Consider the following 10,803-nt stretch of genomic DNA (forward strand, 5'->3'; position numbering starts at 1 on the left):
ATAATTGTAGAGAAAATACAGGAGAAAATGTCACCTTAATTAACACTAACTCTTCCATTAAAAATTTTTTACATGATTGTGGGACCCAACATGGCACCATGGAGAGAAGCACCATGCTGTCCCTCCACAGTAAAGTCCTGAAAAACTAAAGTAAAACAGGGACAAACGTCAATCCTGGAACCCTAAGCATCAAATGAAGAGATAAAGAACTCAACCAAGCACCGAATGGAATAAAAAATTGACAGAGAACAGAAAGAGAGAAGAGATAAGAGATACAGAGTGGAGGTCCCCTATCAGCTAATGTGGCATGGATTCGCCATCTTTGACTACTCAGTCACCCTGATTGGTGGAAAGGGAGTAAGGGAAGGCAGCTTCACAGAGCTCCCAGCAGGAGGCAGGGCACTCGGGAACCAACAAAACACTATTTCCCACCCCCCACCCTTCTTCCCCCTGCTCGACCACCACCGCTTCCCAGCAGGCTGAGGTCACTCAGCTGGTGAGGGACTGGCTCAGTGCCACTTGGATTCACCTTGCCCACACCAGCTGGCTCCTTTAGTGCCATTTTCTTGTTGCTGTTGTTACTTTTTTTGGCTTCTTTTGGTTTCTTCTCTCTCTCCCCCCTCCTTCCCTTCCTTTCTCTCGAACACCTAGCTCCTTGTGCCATCTCTGCTTCCTCTTGGCAGGCTGTGAAGCACCACTCGGCTGGTATACTGCTTCCCCAGTTCATGTCGCCAAGCCAGTGGGACCCCTAGAGGCATTTTTTTCTTTTCTTTTTTCCTTTTTCTTTTGCTTCATTTCTTGGTTTCCTGCTTCTCTCTACTTTCCTTCTTTTCCTGTCTCCTAAATACCTGGTGCTGTGTGCCATCTCCACCCCGTCTAGACAGGCTGTGCAATGTCTAGTGTCTTGGAAACCACTTCCCCGGTTCACGCCACAAAGCCAGTGGCCTCCCTTGGGTATTTTTTTTCTTTTCTCAATTTTTTGTCTCTCTCTGCCATCTTTCCCTTCTTTTCTCCTGAACACCTTGCACCATGTGCCATCTCTGCTCCTTCTAGACAGGCTCTGCAGGGCTGTACCCTGGGGAGCCACTTCTCCGATCTGTGCCACCACACAAGTGGGCTCCCTCGGGGCATCTTTTCTTGTTTTCTCTCTTCTTTTGTTGATTCTTGTCTCCCTCTACCTTTCTTCCTTACTCTTCTCCTGAACACCTGGTGCCATGTGCCATTTCTCCTTCTTCTTGATGGGCTGTGCAGCACCCCTCAGCTGGGGACCTACTTCCAGTGGGCTCCCTTGGGGCATTTTTCTTTTCTTTCTTTTTTCTCAGTTTCTTGTCTCTCTCTATCTCCTGTCCTTACCCTTCTCCTGAATGCCTGGCACCGTGTGCCATCTCTGCTACTTCTGGATGGGCAGTGCAGGGCCTCTCAGCTTCTGGTGGGCTCCCTTGGGGAATTTTTTTTCTTTCTACTTTTTTTCTAGGTTTCCTGTCTCTCTCTGCCTCCCTTCCTTTCCTTTCTACCAACCACCTGGCATCTTTTTTTTTCTCGGTTTCTTGTCTCTTTCTACACTCCTTCCATACTTTTTTCCTGACCACCTAGCCATGTGTGCCTTTATCTCTCCTTTTTTTTCAAATCTACTTTCTTATCTCTCTTTCCCTTCCTTCCTTTTCTTTATCCCACCCATCCAGCTGCGTGTGCTGTATCTATCCCTTCTTGATGGGCTGTGACTCACTGCCTGGCTAGAAAGCCACTGGCACATGGCTTCCCCAGGTCTGTGCCACACTTACGGCAGGCTCCCTCAGCACTTTTTTGTTTTTTGGTTCCTATTTCTCTCTCCTCTTCATCTTCCACACCAACTTAGCTCCACACATCACAACCTCCCTCTTCCCTCCTGCCTATCTGAACCATGCACTGAACATCACACCGCCTAGCAGCACAAGGACAGTCTACTGGAACCTGCACTGCACTGAAACACAGCCCTGCCCTGTTGGCCCCAGTATGTGCCACAAACAACCCAGCCCAGCCCCTCCCCTTCTGCTGGACCTGCCCTGTTGCACCATATCTGAGCAACTGGCCTTACACATTGGACAAGGTGATGAGAAGTATTGTGCCCAAAGATGAACAAACAACAAAGAACACACAGCCTGCCTGCTCAGATATACCCAAATAAAACAAAAAAAACAGGATGAAACAAACAAATCTACAATCAATAAAAAAGACAATAAATACTGAATGTCCCGAAGACAGTAGACAATACGAAAACATATTAAAAAACAGGACAGGATGGCTCCAGGAGGTGTCCAAAATAAAACAACAGATGACAATCTCAGCAGAAGAAAAGACACTGGAACTACCTGATAAGGAATTCAGAACTCTAATATTCAGAGCTATCCAAGAGTTGAAGGAAAAAGTAGACAAAAATGAGGAAAAAAATAGAAGAAATCATGGAAAAAGCAGACCAAAAGATGGAAGAATTCAGGAACATAATACAGGAACAAAATGTCAAAATAAATTCACAACTAGAAATCTTACAAAAACAGCAATTAGAAATCCAAAAACAAACAACAAAATTTCAGAAATGGACAGTGTCACAGAAGGTCTGGTGAGCAGGTTTGAAACAATGGAATACAGGATCAGTGAAACTGAAGACAAATCCTTGGCTATCAATTTGTTTGAGGAAAAATCTGAGAAAAGAATGAAGAAAAATGAAGACACCCTGAGAAGGATGTGGGATACCATTAAAAGCAAAAACTGCCACGTGATCAAAGTTCCAGAACAGGGGGAAAAACAGAAAACACAAAGAGGATCATTGAAAACTTGCTGACAAAAAACTTCCCTAATATCATGAAAGATGAAAAGCTGAACATCCAATAAGCTCAACGAACCCTATATAGGATAGACTCCAAAAGAAAATCAACGGGGGATATCATAATCACACTAGCTAAAACCAAAGGCAAAGAAAGAATCGTGAGAGCAACACAAGAAAGATGAAAAGTCTAATACACAGGGGAAACAATAAGACTATGCTCTGATTACTTGGAATAAACCATGCAAGCAAGAAGGCAATGGGATGACATAGATAAAACTTTGACAGAAAAAAATTGCCAACCAAGAATAACTCTTACTCAAATATGATGGTGAAATTCGGACATTTCCGGATAAACAGAAATTAAAGGAATATGTAAAATCGAAACCAAACATGAAAGAATTATAAAAGAGTGTCCTTTTGTTTGAGAACAAACAATATCAGACCACAGCCTGAGCCTAGGATGCAAGACAACAGCATCAGCCAGATACCAACTGTCTTAGTCATTTTGTGCTGCTCTAACAGAAATACCATAAGTGGACAGTTTTAACGAAGAGAAATTTATTCTGTTACAGTATAGTAGGCCAGAAGTCCAAATTCAGGGTGTCAGCTCCAGGGGAAGGATTTTCCTGACTGTTTGCCTTTTCATCACTGTTCCCCGGACTAGGAGCTTCTCCACGCAGGGTCCCTGGGTCCAAAGGACACACTCTGCTCCTGTCACTGCTTTCTTGGTGGTATGAGTTCCCCCTATTCTCTGCTTGCTTCCCTTTCCTTTTATCTCTTGTAAGTTAAAAGGTGATGCATGCCACACCCTAAGGAAACTCCCTTTACATTGGATCAGGGATGTGACCTGAGTAAGAATAGTGTTACAATCCCACCCTAATCCTCTCTAACATAAAATTACAATCACAAAATGGAGGCCAACCACACAATTCCAGGAATCATGGCCCAGCCAAATTGATATACACATTTTTGGGGGGACATAATGCAAACCATGACACCAACCTAGGTAATGAACTCTCAAGGACTAATCAAAACCAAAAGATTTACAACAGGGAACCATAGAGGTTAATCTGTAAAAGACAACAATGTCAGAACAACAAAAGAGGGAATAAAAGGTGTAGGTATAGAACTTTCAAATGGAGAGCAAGGCAAGGGGATATCAAGTAAAAAAAGACTGGTTCAAATTTTGGAAGATAAGGGTAAATTTTAAGGCAACCACAAAGAAAGTTAACAAACCTACTCATCAAAATAAAGAGGAAAACATAAAGTCTCAGTAAACACAAAATCTACAAACAAACAAACAAACAAACAAAAAAAAAAGAAAGAAAGAAATGAAAGAATATCCACAAACAAAAGGATTTGAACTCAGGAGAGTGAGAACGACAAAGAAAGCATCAGCACCACAAAAAATGCACTATAAAATGACAGAAATAAACTCACACCTATCAATAATTACACTAAACGTAAATGGCCTAAATGCACCCATAAAGAGACAGAAAATGACAGAATGGATAAAAAAACAGGATCCATTAATATGATGCCTACAAGAGACACACCTCAGAAACAAAGATATAAATTTTTTAAAAATCAAAGGATGGAAAAAAATATACCAAGCAACAGCTACCAAAAAAAGAGTAGTAGTGGCAATACTAATCTCAGATAAAATAGACTTTAAAACAAAATCCACCACAAATGACAAAGAAGGGCATTATATAACGTTTAAAGGGATGATCCCTCATGAAGACATAACCATAATAAATATATATGAACCCAATGACAAGGCTCCAAAATACATAAAACAAACCTCAACAGCACTGAAAAGAGAAACTGACAGTTTCACTATAATAGTAGGAGACTTCAACACACCACTCTCAGTAAGGATAGAACATCTCGAAAGAAACTCAATAAAGATACAGAAGACCTAAAGGCCACCATCAGCCAACTTGAACTCATTGACATATACAGAACACTCCATCTAACCACTGCAAAGTACATGTTCTTTTCCAACACACATGGAACATTTTCCAGAACAAACCATATCTTAGGCCACAAAGCAACCCTCAACAAAATCCAGAACACTGAGATAATACAAAGTATCTTCTCTGATCACAATGGCATCAAAGTAGAAATTAACAACAGAAAGAGCAAGGAAAAAAACCAATTACATGGAAACTGAATAACACCTGCTTGAAAACCACTGTGTAATAGAAGAAATCAAAGGTGGAATAAAAAAATTCCTAGGATCAAAAAAGAATGAAAGCACATCATACCAAAATCTTTGGGACACAGCAAAGGCAGCACTCAGAGGTTACTTTATAGCAATAGATGCACACAACACAAAAGAAGAAAGGGACAAAATCAAAACATTAGGTACACCACTCAAGCAAATAGAAAGAGAACAGCAAAAGAAGTCCACAGCCACAAGAAGAAAGGAAATAATGGAGATCAGAGCAGAAATAAATGAAATAGAGAATAGAAAAACAATAGAAAGAATAAAAAAAGAACAAAAACAAAGTAAGTTCTTTCAAAGGATCAACAAAATCCACAACTACTGGCCAAACTGACAAAAGAAGAACAGGAGAGGACATAAATAACCCAAATAAGAAATGAAATGGGGGACATTACAACAGACTCAACTGAAATTAAAAGGATCATAACAGAGTATTATGAAAAACTATACTCCAACAAATTTGAAAACCTAGAGGAAATGGAACAATTTCTAGAAACACAGTACCTACACAAACTAACACAAAATGATGTTGAAAGTCTGAACAGATCCACAACAAGAGAAGAGATTGACAAGGTAATCAAAAAACTCCCAACAAAAAAAGTCCTGGCCCAGATAGCTTCACTGAAAAATTTCTACCAAACATTCAGACAAGAGCTTACACCAGTAGTATTCAAACTATTTCAGAACATAGGAAAGGAAGGGATACTTCCAAATTCATTCTATGAAGCCAGCAAAACCCTGATACCAAAACCAGGCAAAGACAGAACAAAAAAAGAAAATTACAGACCAGTATCTCTCATGAATATAGATGCAAAAATTCTCAACAAAATTCTAGCCAATAGAATTCAGTATCATATGAAAAAATAATACAGCACAACCAACGGGGATTCATACTAGGTATGCAAGGATGGTTCAACATTATAAAATCAATCAACCTAATCCATTACGTAAATAAAATAAAAGAATCACATGATCATCTCAATCAACACAGAAGAGGCATTCAACAAAGTCTAAAACCCATTCCTGTTAAAAACTCTCGATAAAATAGGTATAGAAGAGAAATTCCTCAAAATAATAAAGGGCATCTATACAAAACAAACAGCCCACATCATTCTTAATGGAAAGAGCCTGAAAACATTCTGCTTGATAACAGGAACAAGACTAATATTTCCTTTATCATCACTCCTAGCTAGAGCAATAAGGCAAGAAAAAGAAATAATGGGCATCCAAATTCATAAGCAAGAAGTAAAACTGTCCCTATTTGTGGACGATATGTTGCTATACACAGACTCCATGAGAAAACTACTGGAACTAATAGAAAGATTCATCAGAGGGGGCAGGATACAACATTAACATACAAAGATCAGTTGGATTCCTATATACCAATAAAGAGAAAAACTAAAAGGAAATCAGGAGAAAAATACCATTTATAATAGCCCCTAAAAAATAAAATACTTAGGAATAAATCTAACTAGGGATATAAAAGATCTATACAAAGAAAACTACAGAACACTACTGCAAGAAAACAAAAGGGATCTACATAAACAGAAAAACATACCATGCTCATGGAAGGTAGACTCAACATTGTGAAAATGTCAATTCTACACAAAGCAATCTACAAAACAATCCCTATCCAAATACCAACAACAATCTTTAAAGAGATGGAAAAACTAATCATTAACTTTATAAAGAAAGGGAAGAGGCCCCGGATAAGTAAAGCACTATTGAAGAAGAAGAATAACGTAGGAGGACTCGCACTACCTGACCTCACAACCTGCTATACAGCTACGGTAGTCAAAACAGCCTGGTACTGGTACAACAACAGACACATTAACCAATGGAACAGAATTGAGAACTCAGATGTAAATCTATCCACCTGTGGTCACTTGATCTTTGACAAGGGCCCAGAGACCATCAAATGGGGAAAAGACAGTCTTTTCAACATATCAAAACTGGATGTCCATCTGCAAAAAAATGAAACAGGACCCATACCTCACTCCATACACAAAAAACTAATTCAAAATGGATCGAAGACCTAACTATAAATCCAAACACTATAAAGATCATAGAAGAAAAATTAGGATCAATGCTAGAGGCCCTAATACATGGCATTAACAGTATATAAACCATAACTAACAACACACAAACTCCAGAAGACAAACTAGATAACTGTGATCTTCTAAAAATGAAACACTTATGTTCATCAAAACATTTCACCAAAAGAGTAAAAAGAGAACCTACAGACTAGGAAAAATTTTTTGGCTATAACAAATCCAACAAAGATCTAATCTATAAACTCTGCAGGAAAATCCAACACCTCTACAACAAAAAGACAAATAATTCAATTTAAAAAAATGGGCAAAGGATATGAATGTTTACCTCACCAAAGAAGATATTCAAGCTGCTAACAGACACTTGAGGAAATGCTCGCGATCACTAGCCATTAGAGAAATGCAAATCGAAACCATAATGAGATACCATCTCACCCTGGATTACTGGCACGAATCAAAAAAGCAGAAAATAACAAAGGTTGAAGAGGCTGTAGGGAGATTGGAACTCTTATGCGCTGATGATGGGAATGCAAAATGGTACAACCATTTCGGAAAACGATATGGCGCTTCCTTAGAAAGCTAGAAATAGAAATAACATATGATCCAGCAATCTCACTCCTAGGAATATATCCTAGAGAAATAACAGCTGTCACATGAATAGACATATGCACACCCATGTTCATTGCAGCATTATTCACAATAGCAAAAAGATGGAAACATCAAAATAACAAATAGCAAAATAGCAACATTCAAAATAGCAAAAAGATGCCCATCGACAGATTAATGGCTAAAGAAACTATGGTACATACACACAATGGAACACTATGCAACGCTAAAGAACAATGATGAATCTGTGAAGCATCTCACAACATGGATGAATCTGGAGGGCATTATGCTGAGTGAAGTAAGTCAATCACAAAAAGGACAAATATTGTATGAGACCACTACTATAAAAAACTCATGAAAATGTTTACACACAAAAAGAAACAATCTTTGATGGTTATGAGGGAGGGGAGGGACGTGGATGGAAAAACACTAAATAGACAATAGATAAGTGGTAACTTTGGTGAAGGGCAAGACAGTAGTACACAGTACTGGGGAAGCCAGCACAACTTGTACAAGGAAAGGTCATGGAAGCTCCACAGACACATCCAAACTCCCTGAGGAGTCCAAATTACTGGACTGAGGGCTGTGGGGACCACAGTCTTGGGGAACATCTAGCTCAACTGGTATAACATAGTTTATAAAGAGAATGTTCTACTTTGGTGAGTACTGTCTGAGGTCTTAAAAAATTGTAAGCGGCTATCTAAGATACTCCACTGGTCTCACCACTTCGGGAGCAAGGGAGAATGAAGACAACCAAAGTCACAAGGGAAAGATTAGTCCAAATGACTAACGGACCACAACTACCACAGCCTCCACCAGACTGAGTCCAGCACAACTAGATGGTGCCTGGCCACCACCACTGACTTCTCTGACAGGGATCACAATTGAGGGTTCCGGGCAGAGCTGGAGAAAAATGTGGAACAAAATGATAACTCACAAAAACAGACAAGACTTACTGGCCTGACAGAGACTGGAGAAACTCTGAGAGTATGGTCCCCGGACACCCCTATAGCTCAGTAATGAAGTCACTCCTGAGGTTCATCCTTCAGACAAAGATTAGACAAGACCCCCTCCTGAAAAAACAACAACAACAACATGAGATTAAAGAGGCACACCAGCCCAGGGGAAAAGACTAGAGGGGAGGAAAGCTGGTAATAGGGAACCCAAGGTGGAGAAGGGAGAATGTTGACATGTCATGGGGTTCATAACACAAAATAGTATGTGTATAATTGTTTAATGAGAAGCTAGTTTATTCTGTAAACCTGCACCTAAAGCACAGTAATAAAATTTTTTTTACAGTTTTACTGAGATATAATTCACACAACACACAATTCATCCTATGAAATTGTACAGCTATGTCTGTTTAGTTTATCACAGATTGTGCAACCATTTTTGTTATGTGCTATCGAGTCCATTCTGACTCAGCAAGTCCATGTGACAGAGTAGAGCCGCCCAATAGGGTTTTCTAGGCTGTAATTTTTACAGCGGCAGATCACCAGTTCTTTCTCCCATGCAGTTGCTGGGTGGGTTCGAATTGCCAACCTTTCAGTTACCAGCTGAGCTTTTATACGTTGTATCACCAGGGCACCCGGTGCAACCATTACCACTATCTAATTACAGACAATTTTCATCACCCCAGAAACAAATCTGTACACATTAGCAGTCACTCATTATTCCCCATTCCCTAGCCCTGGGCAACCACTAATCTACTTTCTGGCTCTACGGATTTGCCTATCGTGTTTCATGTAGATGAAATCATAAATATTTGGCTGTTTGTGTCTGGCTTCTTTCACTTAGCATCATGTTTTCAAGGTTCTGCTATGTTGTAGCATGTATCAGTATTTCTTTCCTTTTCATAGCTGAATAATTCCCTATTGTATGAACATACTGAATTTTTTTTTATTCATCAGTAGACGGACATTTAGTTTGTTTCTATTTTTTGGCTATTAGGAATTATGCTGCTATAACCATTTGTGCACCCATTTTTTATGTGAGCATAAGTTTCAAATTCTCTTGGGTATGTAGGAAAGAAATGTTGTTGTTGGGTGCCGGCGAGTCAGTTCCAACTCATAGCGACCCTATGTGCCACAGAACGAAACACTGCCGGGTCCTGCGCCATGCTCACAATCATTGTTATGCTTGAGCCCATCCTTGCAGACACCGTGTTAATCCATCTCGTTGTGGGTCTTCCTCTTTTTTGCTGACCCTCTACTTTACCAAGCATGATGTCCTTCTTGAGGGACTGATCCCCTCTGACAACACATCCAAAGTATGTAAGACAGAGTCTCACCATCCTTGCTTCCAAGGAGCATCCTGGCTGTACTTCTTCCAAGACAGAGTTGTTCGTCCTTTTGGCAGGCCATGGTATATTCAATATCCTTCATCAACACAATTCAAAGGCGTCAATTCTTCTTCAGTCTTCCTTATTCACTGTCCAACTTTTGCATGCATATGATGCAGCTGAAAATACCATGGCTTGGGTCAGGCGCACCTTAGTCTTCAAAGTGACATCTTTGCCTTTTAACACTTTAAAGAGGTCTTTTGCAGCAAATTTTCCCAATGCAATAGGTCTTTTGATTTCTTGAGTCCTGCTTCCATGGCTGTTGATTGTGGATCCAAGTAAAATGAAAGCCTTGACAACTTCAATCTTTTCTCCATTTATCATGACGTTGCTTATTGTTCCAGATGTGAGGACTTTTGTTTTCTTTATGTTGAGGTGTAATCCACACTGCAGACTGTGGTCTTTGATTTTCATCAGTAAGTGCTTCAAGTCCTCTTCGCTTTCAGCAAGCAAGGTTGTTAATGAGTCTTCCTCCAATCCTGATGCCCCGTTCTTCTTCATATAGTCCAGCTTCTCCGATCATTTGCTAGGCATACAGATTGAATAGGTATGGTGAAAGAAATAGCTAGGACATATTTTTGTGTGTGTGTGTGCAGTGTTTTATTTTATTTTTTAAATTGTTTTTATTGTACTTTAGGTGAAGGTTTACAGAACAAATACTTTCTTATTAAACAATCCGTATACATATTGTTTTATGACATTGGTTAACAACCCCATGACATGTCAACATTCTCCCTTCTTGACCTTGGAGGACCCTTTTTTTTTTTTTTTG

Source organism: Trichechus manatus, unplaced genomic scaffold (genome assembly GCF_000243295.1).
Source record: "Trichechus manatus latirostris isolate Lorelei unplaced genomic scaffold, TriManLat1.0 scaffold00113, whole genome shotgun sequence".
Lineage (NCBI taxonomy): Eukaryota > Metazoa > Chordata > Mammalia > Sirenia > Trichechidae > Trichechus > Trichechus manatus.